The 12,091-nt window shown below is 42.9% G+C and overlaps 1 protein-coding gene across 3 annotated transcripts in view; it reads left to right on the top strand.

Annotated features, from left to right (window-relative positions):
• Positions 1–12,091, top strand: part of DAB1 (DAB adaptor protein 1) — a 1,136,100-nt gene that overhangs the window by 326,704 nt on the left and 797,305 nt on the right. The window lies entirely within an intron of this gene.

Raw genomic sequence — 12,091 nt, 5'->3', positions numbered from 1 at the left:
TATATATATAGCTAAGACGGATGTCGAAGAGCTTACTACCTATGTTCTCTTCTAGGATTTTTTTATGGTTTCAGAGCCTATATTTAAATCTTGAATCTATTTTGAATTTGCTTTTGTATATGGTGTAAGAAAGGGGTCCCGTTTCATTGTTTTGCTTGTAGCTGTCCCGTTTTCCCAACACCATTTATTGAAGAGACTGTCCTTTCTCTATTTCAGCTTCCTCTGTCATAGAATAATTGATCACCTAGGAGTGACCACATATATAATGTGTACGGGGGCTCTCTATTCTATTCTGTTGATCTGTGCATCCATTTTTGTGCAGTACTATAATGTTTTGATTATGAGAGCTTTGTAATATAGTTTGAAACAGTCTCTCTCTTTTTGGAGGTGGTTACTTTGTTAACCACGTGCTGACACAAGCCATAAGACCAGCGTTTTGCATATTTTTACAACTTTCCTGATTTTGCCTTAAACATACACTGTGAAAACATAATAATCACAGTAGTTGACACTCTGAAGGTTCACATCCTTTCCGGCATTTCCAAATGCCTTATGTAGGCTATCTCATTTAGTGCTCACAACAATTCCATGAAGCAGGTTACTATTAACATTCCCATCTTACAGATGAGAGGACCGAGGCCCAGACCTGATCAGTAACTCACCCAAGATCGCGCAGCTAAGAAATGGTGAGGCTGGGGTTTGGTCCCGGTTCTATTCCTTTAACCATGCCATTGAACTAGTGCTCAAATTTCTCTATCAAGTCATTTTTATTCTATGTTTTTTGTTAACTGGAAAATAATGTATTATTATTATTATTATTTTTTTTTTTTTTTCAGAAAATACTTCTCAGAAGGCTGGCTGCAATCATGCTTTTATGATAAAGACTTTGTTTATCTAACTTGTTTGGCCTTAATGCTAGTTTTCAAGTCTAAAAGCAAGTAAAACAATGGTGTAGAATTTACCACTTCCTGAGTCCATATGCCGGGCTAAGCACTGATCAAGGATCTTTACCTCCTTCCTGCCCCTTTCCCTAGACACACGATAACAATGCAGGGTAGATAATATCCTTTACTTACACATGGGTAAACTGAAGCCCAGAAGGTTAAGTGATAGAACCAAGGTCACCAAGGTCAAAGAGCGAGTAATTTGTCCAACAGGGACTTCCAGGCCTATGCCCATTTCACTCAGCCGATTTTATCACAGGTATTGTGTGGCAGGCACTGTCCTGGGCTCTGGCAGTACCACTTCCAGGGTCTCAACCTCAATTAGGTCTCAACCCCACTACAAGCCAGGGCCGGGGTTGGCTCCTACAACCACCGTGTCATAGGGTCAGTGTTTGGTATTGCTATCCGCATTCTTTTTTCTGAAATATTCTGTCCCTCGTTTTAGAAAAACTGAGTTTTGATAACTGATCCACAGGATCTAAAGTTATATAAAATTTTATTGAGGTTCTGTAGTCTTTTAAAAACAGCAGTATGGGGCAGCCTGGGGGCTGAATCAGTTGAGTGCCTGACTTTTGGTTTCAGCTCAGGTCATGATCTTGGGGTTGTGGGACTGTACCTGTGTCGGGTTCTGTGCTCAGTGCGGAGTCGGCTTGGGCTTCTCTTCTCTCCTTCTCCTCCTCCCCACTCATTCTCTCTTTCTCTCTCTCTCAGAAAAATAAAATATTTAAAAATAAATAAATGAATAAATAAAAATAAAAACAGCAGTATATATTTTTTTGTGTTCTCATATATCATTGGCATAAGGCTATGACCGTAGAATGCAGTGTCTGTCTCTGATTTTGTGTCTTTTCTTTACTGCTGAAGAGCAACACGGAAGCTCAGTATCTAGCATCAGCCCACTGTCAGAGCTAGATGACTCTGCCCCAGGAATTAGGTGGATAATACCACAAAACTTGTAATGTGGGGTCTCCTCTCAGGGACTACAGATTTTTTTTCTTATTTTGCAAATTCTCTAGAAGCAATACTATGATGGTTAAGGCCACAACTCCTGGAGCAAACTGCCTGATTTCAAGCTTCATCTCCAACACCTATCTGCTGTGTAATCTTGGACAAATTACTTACCCTTTCTGTGCCTCAGATTTCCTTATCTATCGAAGGAGGATGATGGGATCATAGTGCCTGCCTCATGGATGAACTGAATGTGTAAATATATGTCAGAGGTTAGGACAACAGGGCTCCATACGTGGGCCAAGTGTTGGCCCTCGTTACTGAGAGTCATCTGTAGACTTGAATTTCATTTATCATTTAAAAAGGTCTTAATTTTTAGGACAGAAAAATAGTGCCTCACGATCTGCTTTTTCAGCTCTCAAAGGGCAACGATGTTCTTTGAATCTTCCCTTCTGGGGCATTCTACAAGGCCATTCTGGTAAGGATGCTCTCAGTGCAAGCCTTCTGTGAGCTTTTCTAGTGAGCTAGAGGTCCGCATTGCAGCAACTTGCTACAATTAGTCCAGGCTGGTTTATGGATGTTGTTTTTAAACAGTGTGATGCAAGTGGATCATTTGAACAGGTTGTAAAGTTTTAATTGGTGCAGCTGATAAACTTCTCCCCGCTCCCACCCCCTATAAGCCGTTAGGTGTTTCATGTTGCACACTGCGTAGTGAGATTAACTCCTGACTGTTCCTTTCCCTTATGCTGTTGCCCCCTTACAAACCTCTCTCCACAGGGCAGCCCCAGTGATCTTTTTCAAATGCAAATCAGATATGACACTTTTCTTCTGAAATCCGTCTCGTTCCTTCCTACTGCACTGAGAATACAATCCGGACTTCCCCAGCAGTACAAGGCTCACCTCACAGCTATGCTTCAAGCACACTGGCCTCGTTTAGGGCTCTAAAACATGCCAAGCTCCTTCTGAGACCAGGGTGCCTGCCTTTGTGATGTCCTCTGTCTGGAATATTCTTTCCTGGCTAGTCACAGGCTGGCATTTTCTCATTCTAATGGGCTTAGTTGAAGATATTGCTCTCTTAAAGGGGCCTGCACAACCTCCCTGCCTTCAGTGAGCACTGCCACCCCCACCATGGCCTTCTCCTTTAGCTTATTGCTTATTCCCCTACTAGAACATTTCCCTATCTGTAATTATTTCCTTTATATGTTTTCATGTTTCTTGCAAGCCTTTTCTGCTAGAATGTATACTTCAGAGGCCTGTCTGGCTTTCACTGTATCCTGAATGCTCAGGACAGAGAACCAAAGTGAAATGTACACAGTACACAGAAGGTGGACAAGGTTGCCTCTGGAGTATAGAACCAAATTCCCTACTTGATTTCGGTTTCTGCTTTCTTTCTCTTTTTAAAGATTTTATTTATTTATTTGAGAGAGAGAGAAAGATCACAAGTAGGCAGAGAGAGAGAGAGAAAGAGAGAGCAGGAAGCAGGCTCCCCGCTGAGCAGAGAGCCCGACACAGGGCTTAATCCCAGGACCCTAAGATCATGACCTGAGCCGTAGGCAGAAGCTTAACCCACTGAGTCATCCAGGTGCCCCTCGGCTTCTGCTTTCAATGTCCTTAGCTAATTCGCTTGATTTTTTTTTTTTTTTTAAGAGAATAAAACAAGGGCACCTCAGTGGCTCAGTTGGTTAAGCGACAGCCTTCATCTCAGGTCATGATCCCAGAGTCCTGGGATCGAGTCCCACATCTGGCTCCCTGCTCCTTGGAGAGTCTGCTTCTCCCTCTGACTTTCTCCCCTCTCATGTTCTCTTTCACTGTCTCTCTCTCAAATAAATAAATAAATAAATAATTTTTTTTAAAAAGAAAGAAAATAAAACAAGTTTCTGAGTTGTTAGTAAACTACTATAACATTTATTTTAGGCTTTGTTTATGCCCCTGAATAGGTGAGGTAAACATTCTCTCTAGTCAGAGTTTTATCTTCCCCTGAAATGGGACATCCTGTGTACTGCCGTACGATCCTTTGTGAAAGAAAGCTGATTCCCGAGGAGCAGGTAGATAAAGCAGTGGTTCTCAAACTGCTTCTCAGACCAGCAGCATTACTGACATCACCATCACCTGGGAACCCTCTAGAGGGCAAGGTTTTAGGAGCCACGCTAAATTTACTGAAGCGAACTCTGGGGGCTGGGCCCTAGCAATCAGTGTTTTAACAAGCCCTCTGTGCGATTCTGAGGAATGCTCTTACGTTTCAGATCCCCTGAAATCAAAGTAACCTTTGTCAGAGAGGGATGAAAACAGCGTAAGTTCCATGAATGTTTATGCAACTCAGTCGCTTAGAAATCTATCATTAGCAGACTGTAGGAAAGGAATTGCTGGGGTGCCTGGGATTCGGAGTTAAACCAGGAAGGATCCCAGTCTGGAAGAATTCACTGTCTGATGTGGAGAGAGTGGCAAGTATACAACCTACTGTCATATGTTCCCAGGCGTGCTAGGACAGAGGAAAGCAGAAAGAGCTGACTGAGGAAGAACAGGCAGGAATTCTGGCAGTCGGGAATCTTCCGGAGTAGCGCAGGGTAATGGTAAAAATGGGTGGGCTCCAGAGACAACTGGCCTGAGTTTATGCCAACGCTCCCTGTTTACCAGCTTTGTGGCCCTGGCTGAGTTACTACTCAGCCTCGGTGTGCCTCAGCTTCCTATCTTAAAAATGACGGCGATGATACTAGCATAGGGTCCTTGTGCTGAGCGAATGTGTTCTAAAGCAGGAGCGCTTGGAGTAGCGCAGGGTTCGTTGTGGGCACGCAGTATTAACTGCTATCATTGTCATCATCCTATTGCAAGCAGGGGCTTTCAGCTGTTCCTAATTCTTGAGGGCAGGTGAGCGAGGGCGAGCAGAGGTTATTAAGGCCATGTTTCCAGCCTAGGTGGCAGCCGATCTTGCTACTCAAAACATAGTCCCTTCCCAGCAGCGTCACCATCATCTGGGGGCTTGTTGGGAATGAAACACCTCAGGCCTCACCCCAGATCAGCTGAATGGGAACCTGCATTTTAAGAAGAGGTCCAGGTAATTTTTTAAAGCTAACTTCAAAAAAATGGAGAAACGTTGAATAGTGATTGAGAATCCCAGCTGCACATCCTTGGCAAAGGCACTGAGGTCAGGAGAGAGCCCCTTGCAGGTTTGAGTTGTGGGGCTGTGTGTTTGCAACAGGACAACAGGAAGCGGCAGGAGAGGAGAGGAGCTGTGCAAAAGCATGCCCCCCCCCGACCCCCACCCCCTAGCAGGACACAACCCCAGCCCTAGGTAGGTGCACAGCAGGGATGGTGTTCTGTGTGTGGGCGCTCTACGTGGAGGCCGTGGCCGGGCTCGAGGTTGGGGGAGCCAGTGCAGGTGGAGGCCAGGGAGGGGTTTCTGAAAGAAAAGGAGAGAGTCAGTCAGAGACAGTGAAGGCAGAGAGGAGGGAATGAGTCTAAGAATGATCAGACAATGGATCCGGCTGAGCAGGACGACACCTCGGCAACGAGGAAAGCAGACGAGGCCAACATGATTTTAAAGACTGAGTTTACAGATCTCCTCTGCGGAAGTTTTTGTTCAGAACCCTTTTTAAGGGTTTCTGTCTGGTTGTTTCCCAAAAAAGACAGAATGCTGAACCTTCTATTGTTATCCACATAGGGATTTCTTGCAGCACACTTTTTGAGCATTTGGGATTGTTTCCTGTGCACAAGGATTTAGAGACAAAATGTCCTGGTGGACCTCAGTAATGGTGGTGGTATTTTTCCATCTTAGTCCAATGTTTCCAGCCGTCTGTTCAATTACAGCAAAACTTGATTTCCTCAGATTCCTTATAGCATGAGTCATTCCAAGCAAGGAAAGTTTTCAGGTAGCTGAGGGCTAATGTGTGATGTGCAGAAACTTCTAAAATCTACTGTCTTTGAGGACATACTTTAATGCATTACTTTTCACAATTTTTTTTGTTTTCTTTTGTTTTTTAGCAGTGAGAGGGGTTTTTTTGTTTGTTTGTTTGTTTTTGTTTTTGAAGTAGTAATGTGGAATCCCAACATATAAAACAGAATAGTTACTTCAACTAAAAAAGGAAGGAGCAGGCCAAGTCCCTGGCACTTGCCTTTCAATTTACCCATAATTTGTTCCCTTAGAGTCCACCACAGATATCTTGTACCCTGTAGAACTGTTGGAAAGCCTTTGTTTTAAAATGAATTTATCCTCTACTGATTTCATAAAGAGAAGAATTAAATGTAATTTTTTATGACTGAGAGCTTTGTCATTGGTATCATTATTAGGATATGATTGAGTTGGTGCAGACAACTTCCACTGCAAGAGACAGAAATCCAGCACGAATACGAGAAAAATTATGACTTTCGCAGCCCATGTCACTGGGAAGTCTGGAAGTGATGGTCGGATTCCAGACATGGTTGCATCTAGGTGCTCAGTGACTTCATCAGGGTCCGTTCTCTCTCTCTCTGTCTATGGATTATACCACTCGCTGTTGCTCAATGTGTCAAAATGTAGCAGTATCCACTCCCGCCAAAGGGAGCTCTCTGCTTGTGGCTAACAAGATAATTTTGGCAGTCTCAGGTGAGAGCCTTATAGGTCTTGGAACAGAGGCTCTCTTCCTCAGTCTCCATATATCAGTTCTTGTGGCAAGACTCCTAATTATCCTGCCTGGGTCACCGGCCAACCGCTAAGGCCAGTGGACGGATAAGTCATTGTGATTGACAATTCCTCCAGGATCCTATAGGATGGGCCAGCTGTAACAAAGATGCTGTGCGATAGCAATAGGTCTACTACAGAGCTGCAGGCTCCTTTGAAAAAAAAAAAAAAAATTCCTGAATTCATACTGTGTGCCGGGCACTGTTGTAGAAACCAAAGATGAGGCACAGAAAACACCTAGAACTGAGCATGTAGGGCCTATGCATAAACCACCCACTAATATAAACCAAGGGGAATATTCAAAGTGTTCTGAGAGAAGTGCTCTTTGGCTAGGCGAGCAGTTAATTGTGCCAGAGGAAATCGGGGAAGGCTTCACATAGGTGGTGGTCTTTGATGGCCTTGGCATGGTGGAGAAGGAGAAAAGAGCATCTGGGATGGAAGGAAGAGAACACGAAAAGGCATAGAGGTACAAATGAGGTTGGGCCGTCAGAGGTCAAGAGGTAGGGCTATACACCTGGCAATAGAATTGGCTTTCTTTCCTCAGTTTATCCTCACACCCCTCCCCATCTCCCCTTACCTTCTGTTCCCTCCTTCCCCCAGGAGAGGTATTACCCTTGCAAAAGCTGGAGAGATGGTGTGTATCCATGGCAGCTCTCCCCGAGACAGCAGACCTGCAGTCTGGAAGGTCCTCGGGGCAGCACCACCCCTGCTTTAATTCCCATTTACCCCTGTGCCCCCCGCCTAAAGATCATTCCCTTCTTCTCTCTTCATCTCTTCTTTCTTGGGTTCTGTTTTTCTTGTTGCTTCTACACTTTTCCATCTTCTTATGAAAAGAACGATCACCACTTTCAAAGACCATGAACCAATCAGAGTATTTCTCTGTTTTTGTTTGTTTGTTTATTTCCCCACGCATGGTACACATGGCAATGACCTGGAGAGCTTACACCAGTTTTCCAGTGTGAAGGGCTCCACCCCCAGAGACTGTGACTCACGGAATTGGGTGGTACCTGAACTTAAGGAAGTTGTCAGTCTTCCCCACGTGACTCTAATATGCAGTTTGAGAACCCCTTCTATATTCTGGGCACAGAGTGCGTCATGTACTCACCGGGGCTTTGGAACCTTCTCAGGGAAGGCTGTTCAAGGTTCCCTGCCTGAAGGTCCTGTGGCAGCAGAGGGCTAGTCCCTTGATGGTCACCAAGACTTTGCTGTGGTCAGATTTAATGAGATAGTCCCAGGCTTGTTACACTGTTGTTTTGTTCATGAAAATTATGTTTTAGCCCTCCGGACATCTAATTTTGCAAATCAGTGTCAAGTACAGAAAAGATTCTGTCACTTGAGAGCAGCACATTCAGTAATTTTAAAGGTCAGAGACCAAATGTGGAAATTAGCTTTCAGCTATAGAAATACATTGACTTACACACAACAGAAAACATGATCTTATGGCATACCGGCTATTGACGCATATATAAATTAGTCCATTAGATGTACTGATACTGATACCTCAAGTGCTTATAATCATAGCCCTCATTTATGGAGTGTCTACTTTATGTCAGCCACTACCTATACGGCAAGGTAGTTTATCTCAAAACCTCATGATCATGCCACAACTAGAAACCTCAGGGTCTTAAAAGGAAGGGAACGTACCTGGGGTAATCCAGCCACAGTGCTAGAGCCAGGATCCCACGCCAGACCATCTGAGCAAATCTCCCATCTCTAGGAGTGCCTGGGTGGCTCAGTCAGTTAAACCTCTGCCCTCAGCTCAGGTCATGATCTCAGGGTCTTGGGATGGAGCCCTGCTTCTGGCTCCCCGCTCAGCAGGGAGTCTGCTTCCCCCTCTCCCTCTGCCCTTCTCTCCCCTGCCCTTACTCTTGCTTTCTTTCTCCCTCCCTCCCCCTCAAATACATGAATAACATGTTAAAACAAAAACAAAAATGCTCCCATCTCTATAGCACAAACTCCTCATCAATGAGAACATTGTGCAAGCAGGAAGCATGCTGTCCTGTGATGGGTGCCCAGGCACAGGGGTCTCCCTGTGTAGGAGAATCTGTCCCTGGAAGCCTTGCACACTAAGTATTCTTTTCTTTTTACAGAGTTGTTGATTTGACAAGTGAAATATGATGATGGCTCGTGTTAATTTGTTGTTGTTTTCTCAGGTGTTGGTTCTGATCAATTTCTGCATTTTGGATTATCTGATTTGAGTGCATTGTATTGGGAGTTAATTCAAAAGACAAGGATGGGTTGGTTTGTCTCTTTGAACTTTTAATCTGGGGAAGGGGGAAAGAATCCTAAACTCTTGAGCTCCGGTTTTAGAGTTTATGTATTAGTCATTGAGGTAGAGAAGAACAAATTCCCAGTCACCCTCACCAGAAGATTACAAAGCATGTTTTGTTTCTTTTTTTCAGTTGGTCAGAAATTCTGTCTGCTGTTTTGCATCTGGGAGCAAAACTGAGCTCACTGGCAAAATGTCTGTTTTGATAAATCGAGAACAAAAAGACCAAAACTAATGACTTCCACAATGGAAGGTACCGTGGGAAATATAATATAGAATAGTGGAATCGGGGGCTTGTTTACTCTGATTCTGTGTATCCATCTGATGGGGAGTATAAATAGTTTTCTTTACACAAAGGGACCCAGGGAATAGTGAATCAGAGAATAATTGACTTGTCTTGGTATGTTTGTGAATGTACATTTTTATCTGATGGCAAATATGCCGTTGGCCTTTGAGTCAGTCACCCACCATAGAATTGCCTCACCTCCTATGCACCACCGAGATTGAGTGCCCATCCCCCTCCAACCAAACATTTCGAATTAGCATTAATCAGCCAATGTTGCATTTGAGGCCCTATGTGAAAGCCACCTACTGCAGCTGAATGCCATTCAGCAGGCAAGAAGTGATTTGCAATATAATTTAAATTAAGAGTTGGTTTCCTTTCCCATTTAGAACACACCAGTATGGAAAACTGGTTGTCAGACATGCTGGCGATGTGCATCCACTTGGCTATTCACTCAGAAAATGAAGTTTCCTGAGACACCGCCGCATCTAATTTATTTTTTATTTTTTCCCCTGTGAAGTTAACTTCAGCTTTTTAAATACAATGGCTACCCAAACCACAGAAAAACGAACACCATTAATTTTAATGCTCATAATGTAATGGAAGGAGATTATATTCAGTTGGGGTTTTTTTTTCCCCCTTTAACAGAATGTTTATTTGCCCCTCTCCTTACAAGTTAATTATTATTTTCCTCCCATAATATTCTGTTTATATCTGAGCAGCCTAACAGCGTGTGTGTTAATGTCTTCAGTTCATGAATTGCTGGTGAGTCTATCATTTTGCAGTGTCTGTCACTAAAACATCAATAGCCTGGCAGTGTGCTGAGTGAATATGCGGCTGATAGGAATGCAGTGGGTTCCTTACAGAACCCTCTCATCTATTTTTATAAAACATTTAGTTTTAGTCGAGTTTCTTTTTTATGCATTGATTGGGATATTGAATGACTTTCCAGTGAATTATGTAGTAGTGAGTTAAGAATTGGTAACTTTTCCTCTTACCATGCAGGTATTTATTTTTAATTCATCTTTTAAATCATTTAATGGGCACTGAGAGTTTACCCTGCTTATGTAAATAGTGTGCTAAGTGGTAGGGATTAAAAATAATTAAGAGAAAGTCCCCATCTTCCTAGACCTCCTAGTTCTCAGCACGAGTCTCCAGGCCTTAAGATGAGGGGTATAAGCGAATTGGGTCTAAGGTAATAGAGGGTGTGAAGGAGGGAGGTTTCCCTGGACAGGGGGCCTTTCAGGAAGACTTTGCAGAACAGGAGATGCTAGTCCTGGTTCCTGCAGGGCTAGGCCTTGAGTTCTTCAAGTTGACGGTGAATAGTGAGTGTGGATGGGAAAAGGCAGTACAAGCAGAGGGAGTAGTGAATGCAAAGTGGGGAAGCAAGCCTTTGGAACCTACTATAGGCTATTTAAATGAGAGTAATAGAAGCTGGCATTCAGGTGCTCACCATTTGCCACGCACTGTTCCAAATGGTTAGATCTGCAAACTAAAGTAAGCCTTGAAGTTGGTATTATCCCCATCCCCTTTTAGAAATTACAATTTGGAGAGAATTGGTAACTCCATCAGGACCAAGCCTGGAACACAGGTGTTTTCCCTCCAAAGCCAACAAGTTCAAATATTATGCTTGTCACCTCTTTGCCCTTTAGAAACCTCAGTCCTTCTGTGTAGACCAGACGTGCTAATAATGACTGGCATTCAGGACTGTGTCTAAGTGGGGATGGTCATGGTCCGTATCGCATGTGAAGAGGATTAAGTGAGATATGAAATACATGAAATGCTTAGAACAGTGTCTGGTACATACTAAAGCATTTGTTAACTGTTGGTATTATGATGATTAGTGTCTTAGACGTAATTCCCAATAATACTTGGGAATCCCAAGAGTACTTAGAAATTCAACCCCCTTAGGGATAGTGTACTGCAGAAGACATTGGTCAAGAAACACTTTGTGGAGTTGATGGCATTTGATATAGATCTGTCTGGCTTAATGGTAGAATTCGTACAGGTAGGACCTAGGGACAAGGTGAGTATTTTAGCAAGAGAGAATAGAACACAGAAATGCAAGCAGACTGGAAAATTCCATCATATTTGAGAAAAGTAAACTAATTTGATGAAACCAGAAGGCCTGCAAAGAGAAGCAGAGAAAGTAAGATTTAACAGATAGGTACAAGTTATCTACAAATAATGATATTTGTTGAGTGTTTGGCATTAGGTTTTTTTGTTTGTTTGTATTATTTAGTCACCATAAAAATTTTTCTAGGGTCATAGACTCATTTTTTTCCATTTGAAGAAAATTGAGGTTCAGAGAAGTCCTATATCTTGTATAAGGGTATCTAGCTAACCAGTGTCATAACTTGGACTAGAACCCAAGTCTGTGTTACTTACAGTACCATGCTTTTTGGACCTTTAGATTTTGCAGCTTTTACCTTTTCTAATACATGATGAATATTTATGGAATGATGTTTTTCTAGTGAGAGTACTAGGAAAAAAAAGTAAGAAAAAGTCAACCTGTTCTTTGTAGAGGTTTGCAGACCAACACTTAAAGCCCAACATTTTCCCAGTTATAGCCCATGTCTAACTCCATTAAGACAAAAAAAAAAAAACTGGCGTCTCTGAGTCTCCATGTCCATATGCACCCTCAGGTTTCCTATTTGCATGTTCCTGATATAATACATACCCTAGGTTATATCCCACCTCTGGAATAAGAGCTAATGGTCAAGAGTTAGGGCCTTGAAGTCAAGAGTTAGGGCTCCGCTCTGCATAACTGTGGTCACCAACAAGTTTCTTGAGTTCTCTGTGTTTTTGTTTCCGTCTATGTTTAGTGGCAATAATAAGTGGGTTGCTGCCAGGAGTAATGGATTAATATATATAAAGACTAAAAACTACTTAAAGTGCTATGCTCATTCGTTAATATTAGCATCATTATTGTCATTATTAGGCCTTATATCTCACGTCTCTTTAAATAAAGAACCAAGACAGGCTCTGTTGGT

Source organism: Mustela nigripes, chromosome 14 (assembly GCF_022355385.1).
Source record: "Mustela nigripes isolate SB6536 chromosome 14, MUSNIG.SB6536, whole genome shotgun sequence".
NCBI classification, from domain to species: domain Eukaryota; kingdom Metazoa; phylum Chordata; class Mammalia; order Carnivora; family Mustelidae; genus Mustela; species Mustela nigripes.
The sequence above is the reverse complement of the archived record's forward strand: the minus strand, read 5'-3'. Positions and strand labels throughout refer to the sequence as shown.